At 41.4% G+C, this 14,760-nt stretch overlaps 1 non-coding gene across 1 annotated transcript; it reads right to left on the bottom strand.

Moving 5' to 3' along the window:
• Positions 1 to 6,741: 6,741 nt before the first annotated feature.
• Positions 6,742 to 6,845, bottom strand: LOC145343592 (U6 spliceosomal RNA). Its single transcript, XR_013886746.1, has one exon. It is a non-coding gene; the product is annotated as a U6 spliceosomal RNA (small nuclear RNA).
• Between the last annotated feature and the right edge of the window lie 7,915 nt (positions 6,846 to 14,760).

Here is a 14,760-nt window from a genome sequence, read left to right as displayed (position 1 = left end):
GTCTCCCACCCACTACATTGTCTACACTTCCCGCTGTTTCAGAAAAGCAGCCACCATAATTAAGGACCCCACGCACCCCAGGCATACTCTCCTCTACCTTCTGCCATCGGGAAAATGATACAAAAGTCTGAGGGCACGTACCAAGCGACTCAAGAACAGCTTCTTCCCTACTGCCATAGTATTTTGAATGGACCTACCTCGCATTAAGTTGATCTTTCTTGACATCCTAGCTATGACTGTAACACTACATTCTGCACTCTCACCTTTTCTTCCCTATATATTGTATGCTTTGTCTGTATAGTGTGCAAGAAACAATACTTTTCAGTGTATGCTAATATATGTGAATAATAAATTAAATCAAAAACTAATATATAAACTTAAACATATTATAGAAGTAGTGGAAAGGAATGGCAAAATCTCTGGCAGTCGTGCAAAAGGTGTAAGGATAGATATTCAAGTTGGAAAATGGCACCTGATGGATCTTGTGTTCCTGGAGCATGAGTCCGAATGAGCCTCTTTTTTCTCTGGTAACTGGTCAAAATTGACTAATTGAGCTATGTGGAAGAGGATTGACTCTTTGAAGAGCAGGAATTATTTACACAAGCTGTCCTTGATGTACTTAAGTATGTCTGAGATGGTCGACCGCAAGGTAAACTGTATGCTTTTGAATTTGGACTGTGGATTTCTTTGGATGAATGAGTTAATTGGACAGATTGCCTTTTATGGAATTGCGAATGTTCTTAATCCAATTTTAGAATTCAAGTTGTCCACAAATCCTCCATGAAAATTCTCTTTTTTGAAATATGAGGAAATTAAGGTTGGTGCCTCAAAAGAAAAAAGATAGAAAGCAATTGCACCAATCATTTCCTCCAGACGTCCAAAAGCATTTTGTATAACCAAATGTGTTTTTTTTTACACAAAGTCACTGCATTTTGAGCAGAGGGCATTAGCCAGTTTATGTGCAGTTGGGTCCCACACTGAGATAGATGACAGTTAATCTGGTGTGCCATTGGCTTAGACGTGAATGTTGGACAGGGCAAGTTAATAGCTCAAAGGTAGAGACTTTGACAGAACTGGAAGATAGCTCAACAAAAATTGAAGACATGGGGGAGGGGGTTCTATGCAAAAATAAAGAACCAGAAATGCTGAGTGCTGTTGTTAAGAAGCTGTTGGGTTTACTGCCTGTTTGCAGCTTTTTTTCTTAGTTTGCAGGCACCTTTTATCACTCAAACTTGCAAAGTGATCCTTTATTTCAGTGCAAACATTTATAGATGGAAATCTAATTGTATTTGATCTCTATCTTCTGTCATTTCCAAATGAGTTCCCTTTTTAATGACTAATATAAATTAATATTTAAAAATTAGAATTCCTGTAGTGCAGAAGGTGGTCATTTGGCCCATCAAGTCTTTGCCAACTCTCTGAAAGCATCTTACCAAGCCCACCACCTCCATTGGACAAAATCTTGCAGGGGGGGGTGGTGGGGAGGACATGTAACATAAGAATATGGCATGTAAAGAATTAACATGGGACTGAGTATAGTACCATCCCACACAGTAATGGAAAAGAACACATGATCTGTACCTTGGGGTCAGTGTAGCATTGGACAGAGCCATGTGTAGAAGCAAGCATGGAAACAGCTCTTTGCTTGGACCCTAACTGTACCTATCTGTAGAGTTTATTGCAGCTAATAAATACTATTGCTGAACCAGCTAAAGCTATAAATTCTCAATAAGACCCACCATACTACACCAATCACCTTACACTGTGGACGCAGGTGCATTTCCACCCCAATGCCTGATTCTGTCTGCAGTGTCGGCATGCACAGCTTTCTCCTCTGTGCCATTCACTCAAACGTTTCTTGATATCACATGGAGTGAATTGCTGAAGTGTGGTTTTTGTGATGTTGGTCATCTCAGGAAGAGGCCGAATCATCTGGCATATCCAACTAAAGTTGGTTGCAGATATTTCAGCCTTGTTTTTTGCAGTCACATGCTGGGCTCTGTTGTCATTAAGAATGGGGTTCTCTTGGAGTCTCCCCCTCCTGTAGTTTGTCTAATTGTTCAACACTATTCAAGACTGGCAGCAATGGAGAGATTTGATTGATCCATTAGTTGTGGCATGACTTAAGTCTGTCTATGATGTGTTACTTCAAATTTTCAGCTGCTAGATTTGTGTGAACCTATCCCATTTCACACAGTGCTAGTGCCACACAACATGACTATCATGTGAAGTATGGGCTTCATCTCCACAAACACTGTGTAGTTGTCCATCCTACAAGTATTACCATGACATGAACCAATCTGTAAACGGCAGAATGGTGAGAATGAACAAGTAGATTTTCCCCTCATCCTGGTTCTCTTGCCATCTGCTGAAGGCCCAGTCTTACAATAACGCACTGCAGGACTTTACCAATCTTTCTTGATCTTTCTTGGTGCTCAGCAGAAATTTATTTCGATGGTTAAAAAGGATCGTAGGAGGAGAGATAATCAGCCGTGGATAACGAAGGAGGTAAAGGAAAGTGTTAAATTAAAAGCGGATGCGTTTAGAGTAGCTAAGGGTAGTGGGCGAGAAGAGGATTGGGAGAGGTTTAAATATCAACAAAGAATGACGAAGAAGTTGATGAAGAAGGGTAGGATAAACTATGAAGCTGGGCTAGCGCTTAATATAAAAAAGGATAGTAAGAGTTTTTATAAATATATAAAAAGGAAGAGGCTGACAAGGGTGAACGTTGGACCCTTAGAGGATGAGAGGGGGGACTTAGTGGTAGGGGATGGGGAAATGGCTGAGGCCTTGAATAACTTTTTTGTTTCGGTCTTCACAGAGGAGGACGTGAATAATTTGCCGGGTGTTAGCGATGGAAAGATGGTAGGAGTGGAGGGCCTGAATGACATTATTGTTACTAGAGAGGCAGTGCTTGACAGACTGGAGGGACTGATTGTAGACAAGTCCCCAGGACCGGATGGAATGCATCCAAGGGTTCTGAAAGAAATGGCGGAGGTGATAGTGGGTGCCTTGATGATTATTTTCCAAACATCGCTGGATTCCGGGGAAGTGCCGGAAGATTGGAAAACGGCTAATGTTACGCCGTTGTTTAAGAAGGGTGTCAGGCAAAAGGCAGGGAATTATAGGCCGGTTAGTTTAACGTCTGTTGTAGGTAAAATGTTAGAATCCATGATCAAGGAGAAAATAGCAAGGCATCTTGAGGAGAATTGGTTGATAGAGCAGATGCAGCATGATTTTGTTAAGGGGAAGTCGTGTCTGACGAATTTATTGGAGTTCTATGAGGATGTGTCTAGGGCGGTGGATAGAGGAGAGCCGGTGGATGTGGTGTTTCTTGATTTTCTGAAGGCATTTGATAAGGTGCCTCACAAGAGGTTATTACAGAAGGTCAGGTGGCATGGAGTTGGGGGTAGGGTGTTAGCGTGGATAGAGGATTGGCTGTCAAATAGGAGGCAGAGAGTCGGGGTCAATGGGTGCTATTCAGATTGGCGGTTGGTGACTAGTGGAGTGCCCCACGGGTCGGTGCTGGGGCCTCAACTATTTACCATTTGTATAGATGATCTGGAGGAGGGAACCGAGTGTATGGTGTCGAAATTTGCTGATGACACCAAGATTGGTGGAACGGCAAATTGTGCGGAGGGTGTGGAAAGTCTATAGAAGGATCTAGATAGGCTGGGCGAATGGGCCAGGAACTGGTAAATGGAATTTAGTGTTGGCAAGTGTGAAGTTGTCCACTTTGGTAGGAATAATGGTAGGAAGGACTATTACTTACTTGGCGAAAACCTGCAGCATGCAATGGTGCAGAGGGACCTCGGGGTCCTTGTGCATGAGTCGCAAAAACCCAGCCTGCAGGTGCAGCAGGTGGTCAGGAAGGCGAATGGGATGCTGGCCTTCATAGCGAGGGGGATTGAATATAAAAGTAGGGAGGTCTTGCTGTGGCTATATAGGGCATTGGTGAGGCCGCAGCTGGAGTACTGTGTGCAGTTTTGGTCGCCGCACTTATGCAAGGATATTTTGGCCTTGGAGGGAGTGCAGAGGAGGTTCACTAGGCTGATACTGGAGTTGAGGGGGTTGAACTATGAGGAGAGGCTGAATAAACTAGGCTTGTACTCGTTAGAATTTAGAAGAATGAGGGGAGATCTCATTGAGACATATAAGATGATGAATGGGATGGATAGGATAGAGGTGGAGAGGCTCTTCCCGCTCAGAAAGGACAGTAGGACTAGAGGGCACAGCCTCAAGATAAAGGGGGGGCAGTTTAGAATGGAGTTGAGGAGTAACTTCTTCACTCAAAGGGTGGTGAATCTCTGGAATTCTCTGCCCATTGAAGTGGTGGAGGCTGCCTTGCTAAATATATTTAAGACGCGGGTTGATAGATTTTTGATAGGCAAGGGGATTAAGGGTTATGGGGAGAGGGCGGGAAAGTGGAACTGAGCCACGACAGATCAGCCATGATCTTATTGAATGGCGGGGCAGGCTCGAAGGGCTAGATGGCCTACTCCTGCTCCTATTTCTTATGTTCTTATGTTCTTAATCAGTAGTAGTAGTACAAGCCACTCTTACAGGTAAATACTGAAGTCCTACATACAATACATTCTGTGCCCTTCCTGGCTTCATTGCTTCTTGCTTCCAAGTAGTGTTCAACATGGAGTGATATTAATCAATCAGTTGAGAAAGGGAAGTAGGTGCTAATCAATCATTTCCCATACCGATGTTTGGCCTGATGTCATGGCACTTTATGGTGTCCACCAATGTTAAGGATTTCCAAAGCCACTCTCTTCTGTACACTGCTGCATCACTACCTCTGGTGATATATCCTGCCCCAAGAATGATGATTGAGGTGTCTAGGACATGGGCTGAAAGGCTGACAGTGTGACTGTCATGCTGTAGTTTGAGTCTGTGAGACTGCTCCATTTAGATGCAAGTCCCCAGATATTCGTGAGGAGGAATTAGCAGGATCGATCCAGCTTGCATGATGTCCAAATTGGTATTTTGGTTCAGAATTGACTGGGGTTCTATTCTTATAGTTTTTCACAGCAGCTTTGATAGGTCATTCCAGAGGTCAACTTAGAGTCATTGCTATTGGTCTAGGAAGTTGACCGGGTTAGGATAGCTGATTTCCTTCCCCAAATGATATTAGTGAGTCAGATGGGTTTGTATTTTGTCATGGCCACTGTTACTGACACAAGAATTTTCTTCCAAGTTTACTTATTTAACTGAATTTGGGTTCCCCAGCTGCCAGGAAAGATTTTGAACTCCTTTCACTGAACATACATCCTCTGCAGCCTCTGGTTTCCTTGTCCAGCAAACATAATCACTATTCTGCTATACCCATAGACAAAAGTCATACAGCGCTGCTCAGAGACAAGTACACCTCAACACTGAGAAAAGATGAAGATATGCTACAGTGGAAACAGAAAAGCAAAATACAGCTCAAAATTGACACAGTCCTCACAATAATAATTTGAAAATCAGGCCATCAGTGATGCTCATATCATGCCTGAGTGCACTTTCGCATTAGTTGAAGCATTTACATTAGGTTTGTGGTACTCTTCGACACACACATAAAGGGCATGGCAAATTGTTCTGGCATGATGCTGCTCACTGCAGTGGAGCTATTAGCACGGAGCTACCAGCAATTGCCAAGTCCACTAGCAGCCATTTATCTTACGCTGCTTCCCGAGCACTATGCTTTTCACTTGCATCGACCTTTGCACATGTTGTGGCCCGGACCAGAATGGTGCAACTTTGTACCAACTGTCGATGTGAAATCCTTACAAAGCTTAGCAGTGTAGTCGTTGAGATATCCCCAAGACTATTAATGGTTTACTAGACAAACCCAGTTATGAGTATTTACCAGTCCATCGGTAAAGCCATTGTTCATACTGTGCTAATTAATAATGCTGCAACTGAGCCAGTTGTTATTCAGCAATGGGAAGCTGCCACTAAATGATCTATCCAGCTCAGCTATGCAGACCGCTATAAACGATTGCACTAATATAGATGGATTGTGGTTTGAGAAAGAAGAATTTGATCGTTGCAAGTGACTGATCACAACTAATGATCACTATAATAGGATTTCACTGTGTAAGTTTTTCAGCATCATTGCTGAATTATTGGCTAGATACTGGAACTGGACACAGAGTGGCATAATCCAACCTCAGTCTGAAATGGATCCTTCCATTAAATGATGGAATGAGAGGCATTGTGCCACACTGTGTTTCATGAACTGTTGAGAGGATCAGTTTCCCCATGTCCAGATTAAAACAAGATTATAGGCAGATTACATATTTTCCCGAGGTCAAACATTTGAAAATGCTGAGGTTGCTTGGGGTAAATTGTAACATTGCAACTCAAATACAGAGGTTCAACATGATAGATCAGGCGATATGTGTGCAGTACTTCCAGTACATCAGAGGATATAAAATGAGGGGCTTGTGGCTGGAATTTGACCTTGGCTTTTCACCAATTTACATTTCAACAGGGGAAAATCTATCCCGCAAGTAATCCGACTTGGCAATTCATGAATCATACCGATAATGCCAAACAGAGCCTGGGTCCCTGCAGCTCCTCCATGTAAAGAATAGAAATTAAAAGCAAATATACATATTGACAGGAGACTGTGTTCAAGTACAGATTCTGGAGTTGGCTCCAGTGGCGTTACTATGAACTGTTCTTTCTTGTAATGTTCTCAGATCAAAGTGACAATAACATCTCCAAAAAATTTCTAAGATGCAAAGCATGCATCTGTGGTTTAGAATGAATTTGTGCATCATCCTTGCACAGGGCCATGCTAACCTTCTCTGTATCACTCCAGTTTCAGTAGATGTGCTGCCGAAGCAACAAAACCCATTTTGAAATAGTGAATAAAGTAATATCTAAATGTCCCACTGTGGCTTACTGACTGGATGCCACTGTGTCCCAGTCAAAGCAAGGCGCATACATATCTTCAGTTTCATAGGTTTAAAATATCAATGGTGAATATGGGATATCAAAAGCAGAACAGGAAGTGCTTGAAATATAAACAGACCATCGGCATCTGAAAGAAAATGATCAAATTCCCTCACTTGGTTAAGCTTGTTAAGACAATGAAAAGTTTACCCATTTAGATCAGAAAGATCTCAAGTTCAATTCCAAATCTGTGCTCATTAAGCCAATCTCAGCCAAATGTCATATGACAGCTGGATTTTGTACATCCAGATTTGCAATGTGTAAAATGACCAAGATTCCAACTCATGGTCACTCTCCCTTGTCTGCCATTGGAGTTGTGTTTGTGGATGTTGGGTGAGGGCAGGACCTGGTTAGGTTGTGATAGACCATCTTGTGTTAGTCCTTAATTAAGGCTCTGGAAGTAACAGAGAACATTTGTCATGTACAGAACTGTAGCTCTTCACTGAATCAACTCTTTCAGAAGATGAGGAGAACATTGGCTTGAAATAATAGCGATTAAGTGTGACCTTACAATTGACTCAGATTCTATATTTTCCCAGCGTGGAGGTAGGGTTGCCAACTCTTGCTGCAGGTGTGATCACAGGAGGATTTGATCGAGTGTGGCTTGTCTGCAGTGTGCAAAGATTATTGCATTTACATTTAGAAAGGTTGGGTCTCTTAGAGTTGATTATCCTTTGCTCACAGTTTCTCACCAGCAGCTGTTGTGCGAAAATTTCAGAGAACCAGCAGGCTGCCTATGAGCTGGCAAAGAAAGTGCACAGGCGCAAACTGTATGTGTGAACTGCAAAGTGCAAACTCTTCTAGACACAGTGTCCAGGAGATTAATCTTCCCTTCCTGTAGACTCTGAGCCAACCTGAGAGGGTTGGCAAACTTGAAGGCAGATTAACCTGTGGTGCATTTCTACAATTCACTGCCTTTTTCAGTTAAATCAATGATAACAAACTGTTCTTTCTGTTCTCTGCAAGGCGCATGACGCTTACAAAACATAGCTGATGCATCTTTAAAAGATTATCGATTAGTGAGATTATCAGATGATAGATTTTGTCGCTAGGTCACTACCTACAGCGAGACTGTGAGAAAGCCTGTGCATCCTCCTTTCTGTTCCACCACAATAGGTACAACCACAGTTCTAGTTAGAGACACAATTAAGAGCATTCCAATTAAGCACAGTGGCAAAAAGTAAGGCTCACATGCATGAATCATTTGTATGGATATTTGTGTTGACAATAGTAGTATCTTTGAGCAACATTAACAGAATGAGTTTGCCTTCACCCTACCTTTCCTCCTGCTGTTAACCCTTCTGGTCTTTAGATCTCTTTAATCGTCAAGATTTTATCTCATTCAAAACCCATGCACTTCCACCAGAATTAAAATTGGGCCCTTGAAATTCCCCATTTTTTATCCTTGCTATTCTTTAATCCTCTGACCTTTTGAGCCACCCATTCTTTAACTCTACTACCCTTTATCCCTTCAACTCTTTCACCCTGCTACCCTTCAACTCTTCTCCCTTTCATCCCTCCTACTCTTCAATCCTTTAAAGCCTCATAAATCTGCACAGACACAAAGACCAATCCAAGGTGATTATATTGGTCATGTTCTGTCATGCACTTGGGATTTCTGATTTTCGTACTTGTTAGTACAATAGTTCTTCAGCTCAGCTTGTATTCAACTTTATTTCATTTAATACTGAAACTAGTATTTTTAAAAATCCAATTAATATATATTTAATTATGTAACATCTCATGGATAATTGTACAAAATACTGTGGTAGGGCACAACCTTACCTGCCTTTCATGCCACTGCAGCGAGGTTGAAGAATTTGACAGTCAGCCAAATCTCCATTCACTGCGGTGGAATGGGAAAATCCCACTGGCATGAATGGTGGTAAGATTCCGGCCATTGTGTCTGTTCTGTAGCTGTCTTTCTAGCCTAAATGGACAGGAAAACTGAGCCATAAGCGTAAAAAATATCTCCACAACATTTAACATTTATTATCTGTATGGCTGATCTCCTTATAAATAAATAGGGATGAAAATCATTCATTTAAAATATTTTTTAATAATAAGAGGGAAGCAAATTCCTTGTGGACAGTAATTGTTCAGTACCATAAAGCATGGCTTTTTGAGAGGAACGGTGTTTGTTGTAGGAGCAAGTAGATTTTCCAGCAGCAATTGAACCTTCCAATCTGTACATAGCTTGCAAAGTTATTTGCCTAACACTGGAATATAAAAACAGTACATTTTGCAGTGAAAAGCACAAATGCTGGAAATCTTAAACAAAAGACAGAATGCAGAAGATGTAGATGGTGACTGTAACATGTTCATGAACGCTTAAATCCACAAGGTTACCCTTCACCTTTCAGGTCCTGACTAAATTTCAATTTTAGACATACAGGGCTTAATTTTACCACTGCAAAAGAGCACAAAAACTTGGTAAAGTCGAGCGTGAAGCCATTATCGGAATCCATGTCTACATAGATGCCCACTTTACCAAGGCCTGAAAATGGCCACGATCTGAATCTTGCCCGAAAATGTTGCAACGGTGATTTAAATGCATTTGCATGGTCGACAAAGGTCTGTTTTGGGTGCTGCAGCTTCTGAAGAGATAAGTTCAGAGCTTCCAATGGTTCTCTAACTCAGATCAGTAGTGGGGGGGGTGGGGGGAGGGGAGGTGGGGGGGAGCGCCAAATCATTCTCTGGTTGGGGGGGAGGTGGGAGGGGTGGGCAAGAAGTGAGGTCAGATGGTTCTGTGGTGTTGTGGGGGTGTGGGGACAGGGAGGAGAGAGGTGCAATCATTCTTTGATGGGGGGGCGGGGTTGGGGGGTGGTGTGGAGGAGGCCAGATGGATCTCTGGTGAGGGCGGGGGAGATAGGTGGACCAGATCACTCCCTATTGAGGGGGGGGAGGGAGGAGGAAGTCTGGTGGGTTGAGGGAGGGGAGTGCGGTGGGAGCAAGATCATTGTCTGATGGGGGGATGGGGGAAGGGGAGAGGGAGGCCAGATCATTCTCTGGTGAGAAGAGGGGGAGGAGGTAGGTGGGTAAGATGTATCTCTGGTGGGAGGAGGCCTGATCGTTCTCTGGTGAGGGGAGGCCCAATCATTCTCTGTAGGGGAGGTGGGGGTTAGGGAGACGAGCAAGATGTATTTTTGGTGGGAGGCCCGATGGATCGCTGGTGGGGTGGGGGGGCAGGGGGGACTGCTGTCATTCTGCAGTCGATTAGTGGGGGAGAAAGAGGGCAGAGGGTTGCGATCTTTCTGTGTAGTGGGGGGATGGGTGGATAAGGGGGGCAGTTATGTTGTGAGGGGTCTGTGAGGGGGCCATCCGCTTTTTGCAGCCCAGGACTGATGTGACAGTGGCACGTTTTTCAAATTCTTTTTCATTGCGCATGTGCAGTTCAAAGCTCCAATCAGACCAGCACTGTTTCAGACACAATAAGCCCTGCCCACACCACGATTCAGACTCGTGCTTTTATTTTCAGGCTGAGTGCGGATGGGGTCATCTGAGAACAGGTTTCCAGTTGGATCTGAAATGCGCCCAGATTCAGCACTTAGAATTAAAATGGTAAAATCGGGTCCATAATCTACTCCCCAATCATTGTCTACTGTGGGAAAAATGTTTAGCCTTTTAATCAGTTAGTAGTGCACATTAAACACAATAATGCTGGTGGTTTTCCCCATAACATCCCCATTTTACTAAATCCAAGATGATAGATGTTAAACTTTGGATTGTTTTCAAAACATTTGCTCATTTTCAGTACGAAGGGTAGCTTCCACAGGTCAGTCTGCCCGCCCTTTAATCACAAACCAAATGCATAAGATTGATGATAGGGAGACAGAATGGCTCAGAGTAAATAATACTTCCTTTTATTGTAAACTCGCTGCTGGAAGGCACACTGTTATTCTACAGGTTAACCAACAGCCAGTGTGACCAATTGAGAATCAAGATGTGATTAACTCTATTTCTAATTAATTAATAAAAAGTATGTATCGGTCGTGTAATCTCACTCCTCACTGACATGACAATGAAACTTTTTTCATGTTTATTGGTCAAATGCTAAGATGAAACTCAAAGCATGGGAGTGTTTGGTGATTGTTGTCAGTGTTTTACTTCCATGGTTACTGAATCAATGTAGATGTTTGTTTAGTAAATATAACAAAGTACATTTGTCTGCCTTGATTAACTGTATGTGAGGACTAAAATTAGTACATCTGGCTGGTCTGCAATTTCTGTTGGAGAACATTGAGGTAGACAAATTGTATCTTGTGTCACTCAGTCTGCTTAACTTTATTCTCAAGTAGAGTTATTTATACAATAAGTAGTACTGGTAAATCTAGTATAATACAATTTTAGAAATCAACAGACAATTTCCAAGTGGATAAACAAAACAGGCCTCCTGAACAAGATCCTTTGAATTCTTCCAGAAATTGTGATGACATGCTTCTCAGAAAAAAAGTCATTTTGTTGTTTTGCATTAACAGAATACAATGTTTTTGAGAATTAAATAAACACAGGCTTATAAAGTTGAAATCAAGTTGTAGTTATTTCCTCTGCTTCACAACAAGACTAACAGAACTACAAACAAAGCATGTTTCTGTACTTCAAAGTTTTTTGAAGAACAGCCAATTGCTTGAAAGCCAGTCTGTCAAATGAAGGTGATTGGCTAAACAATCCCAATAAAAATGTTTTGCCTCCGAGGCAAAGAAAGCACAAGAATGACTGCATGGGACGTTAATGAGGACCATGAACACACATTGTCTTGGACTGAGCAATTTGACACAGTTTCAAACCACAATAGATTTTAATTTTGTGGATCAAAGATGAGTAAACTTCTTCCAGCAGCACACTGATGGGAGCACAGGAAGTGTCCTTGTTCTCTTCAAAATCTTAACATGTCAAAGGACTTTATTTTCTTTGCAGACGGATCATAGCATTAAAGTAACCATCTGGTCTCCGAACAAGAATGCTGGCTGTTAAAGAATGCACAAGATACATTCTGTGGTGACAACAGTACCATATCATCTGGACCACAATCTTCTTTTGGTATTCCACCTGTGTAAGGAGCATTGCAAAGATCACATGACATTTTATTAAATATATTAAGACCACAAGAAATAGGAACAGGAGTAGGCTATTCGACCCCTCAAGCCTGCTTCACAACTATAATAGGATCATGGCTGACCTCATGCCCACTTTCCTACCATTTCCCTATAACCCTTGATTCCCTTTGATCAAAAAATCTATCTCAGCCTTAAATGTACACAAGGGATGGTATTTTATGGCCTTGCTCATCCCAAAACAGTCAAACCCTGCCTGAGGTCAGTGGACCTTTCCATTGTGCACTCCTCACCCATTCCAATTGCTGTGGTCAGTAGGGCTGTAAAACTCTGGCAAAGAATTCCAAAGATTCATAACCCTCAGATGAAATTGCTCCTAATCCCTGTCTTGGCATTCCTTTATTCTGAGACTCTGTCCTGTGGTCCTAGACTCTCCCATATAGGGAAACATCCCCTCAGCATTTACCCTGTCAAGCCCCTTAAGAATCTGACATGTTTAAATGAGATCACCTTTCGTTTTTAAAAATTCCAATGAGTAGAGTTCCAACCTGTTTAACTTTTCATCACAAGGCAATTCCTCCATATCAGGTGTTGCAGCTTTCTACAGTTATTCTCCATTTAAATAATACCCTGTTATTTTGTTCTCCCTTCTAAAATGAATAACTTCACACGTTCCCACATTATGCTTCATTTGCCAACTTCTTGTCCACATACTTAATCCATCAATATCTATTTGTAAATTGTTTGTATTCCTCTCACAACTTGCCTTTCTATTTTTGTGTCATCTGCATATTTGGTTCCAGTACATTTGCTTGCTTCCTCTATATATTGTAAATAGTTGTGAGCCCAGCATAGATCCTTGTGGAACCCCTAGTTACAGTTCACCAACCAACAAAAAAACCCTTTATCCCCACTCGCTGTTTGCTGCCCATTAGTTTTTTTTTTATCTATGCCAACTACCTCCACACCAAGTCTTATGACTTAACTTTTTGTGAGGTACCTTGTTGAATGCCTTCTGGAAATCCAAATACCACATCTACTAGTTCTTCTCTATCCAATCTGGTTGAAATTTCCTTGAAAAGTAGAATATATTAGATAAATATGATTTCCCTTGCATGAAACCATGCTTAATTAGATTATGATTTTCCAAATGTGCTGCTATTACTTTCCAAGTAATTGATTCTACATTGCCATTTTTCCAATCAATGGATGTAAGGCTAATTAACCTACAGTTACTTGTTTTTTGCCTCCCTTTCTTATTGAATAAGGATGTCATTGGCAGGTTTCCAATCTCCAGTACTTCTCAAGAACCCAAGCATTTATGGAAAATTACAACCAATGCATCCATTATATGTGGCTATTACTTTTTGTATCCTAAAAAGGAAGCCATCATAGCCAGGGGACTTAACTATCTTTAGCCCTATTAGTTTATCTAATACTACTTCTAGTGATGGTGATAAAACATTCCTCCCTATATTCTTTAGTATTAATGGAATGTTCAAAGTATCTTCCACCATAAAGACTGATGCGAAATATCTGTTCAACTTTTCTGTCATTCCCTTGTTCCCCATAACTATCTCCGCAGCTTCATTTTCTAAGTTCCTATCTTTACTTTTATATATTTTAAAAACTTGTCAGTTTTTATATTTCTAGCCAGTTTGCTTTCAGTTTAGCTTAGTTTAGTTCAGCCCTCCTTTGCTGGATTCTGAATATGCTCAATTTTTCATGGCTATCAATCATTTTTGCCTCCATAAATGCTTCTTCTTTTAACTGAATGCTGTCCTTAACTTCCTTGATTAATTATAGGTTGTTTTTCCCTCTTTTTGTTGGGAGTTACAAATTACCTCCTTAAATACCTGCTGCTACATGCTTAGTGTCTTGCATGCTAATCTATCCACCCAGACCACTTTAGCTTACTCTTATTTCACTGTTGTTTCTAACAATTTTCAAAATCTCAAACTGAATATTAAATTTTGTCATGTTATGATCACTAGTGCCTGGGGTGTTTGTCCTTGATATATTCTATACAGACCAGTATATTACATATTTACCAAATGTTTTTGCTTCATTAGATGGACAAAGGACGTTGGTTCAAACTTAGCTTTATTAAAAACACTCAGGTTAAATAAACAATTCTTATACAACAAGTTGTGTTAGCTTTCCCCAAATTAGGCTAGCTAACTGAAAATAGATACAAACTTGCCTGGTAAAAGTGATTGGGTAGTTGGATTCAATTCAGAGCTCATGGTGACAGATGAACTCCAGGTCCTCAGAGCACAAAGGTAGATCATGCATGGTCTTTTGCGTCATCTCAAGTGGAGTCTTCTCTGGAGTTTGTCTTGGAAATGGCTTTTTTATCCCTCCTTCCTTCTTCAAAGGTTTTCTGGCTTTCAGCCAATGAGGGGAGAGGGTAGGGGTCACAACACTAATGAGATTAGGCCAGGTCATCCTAACTGTACATATTTTCTTTCAGGGTATGGTTAATAGCAAGGAGTCTAGCTGAAACTAAGGAATACACAATCATAATGTTTTCTGCCTGAGTACCTCCTGATGGGTTTCGGGCCATAACGACTCTTGCATTGTAAGTTTGAGCTGCTCTATTCAATATGACAGAGGTCTGGGTTCTGGTTTCAAATCAGAATGACTTCCCTATTATTAAAGTGAAGTACCCTTATTTGATTTGAGACACAGTTCTAGTATATGTTCCTGTGGTAACCTTGTAGAAGCAGTTTTAGCTGTATTAGTTTAAAGTGTC

Source organism: Carcharhinus amblyrhynchos, chromosome 5 (assembly GCF_965287045.1).
Source record: "Carcharhinus amblyrhynchos chromosome 5, sCarAmb.v2.hapA, whole genome shotgun sequence".
Classification (NCBI taxonomy): Eukaryota; Metazoa; Chordata; class Chondrichthyes; order Carcharhiniformes; family Carcharhinidae; genus Carcharhinus; species Carcharhinus amblyrhynchos.
The sequence above is the reverse complement of the archived record's forward strand: the minus strand, read 5'-3'. Positions and strand labels throughout refer to the sequence as shown.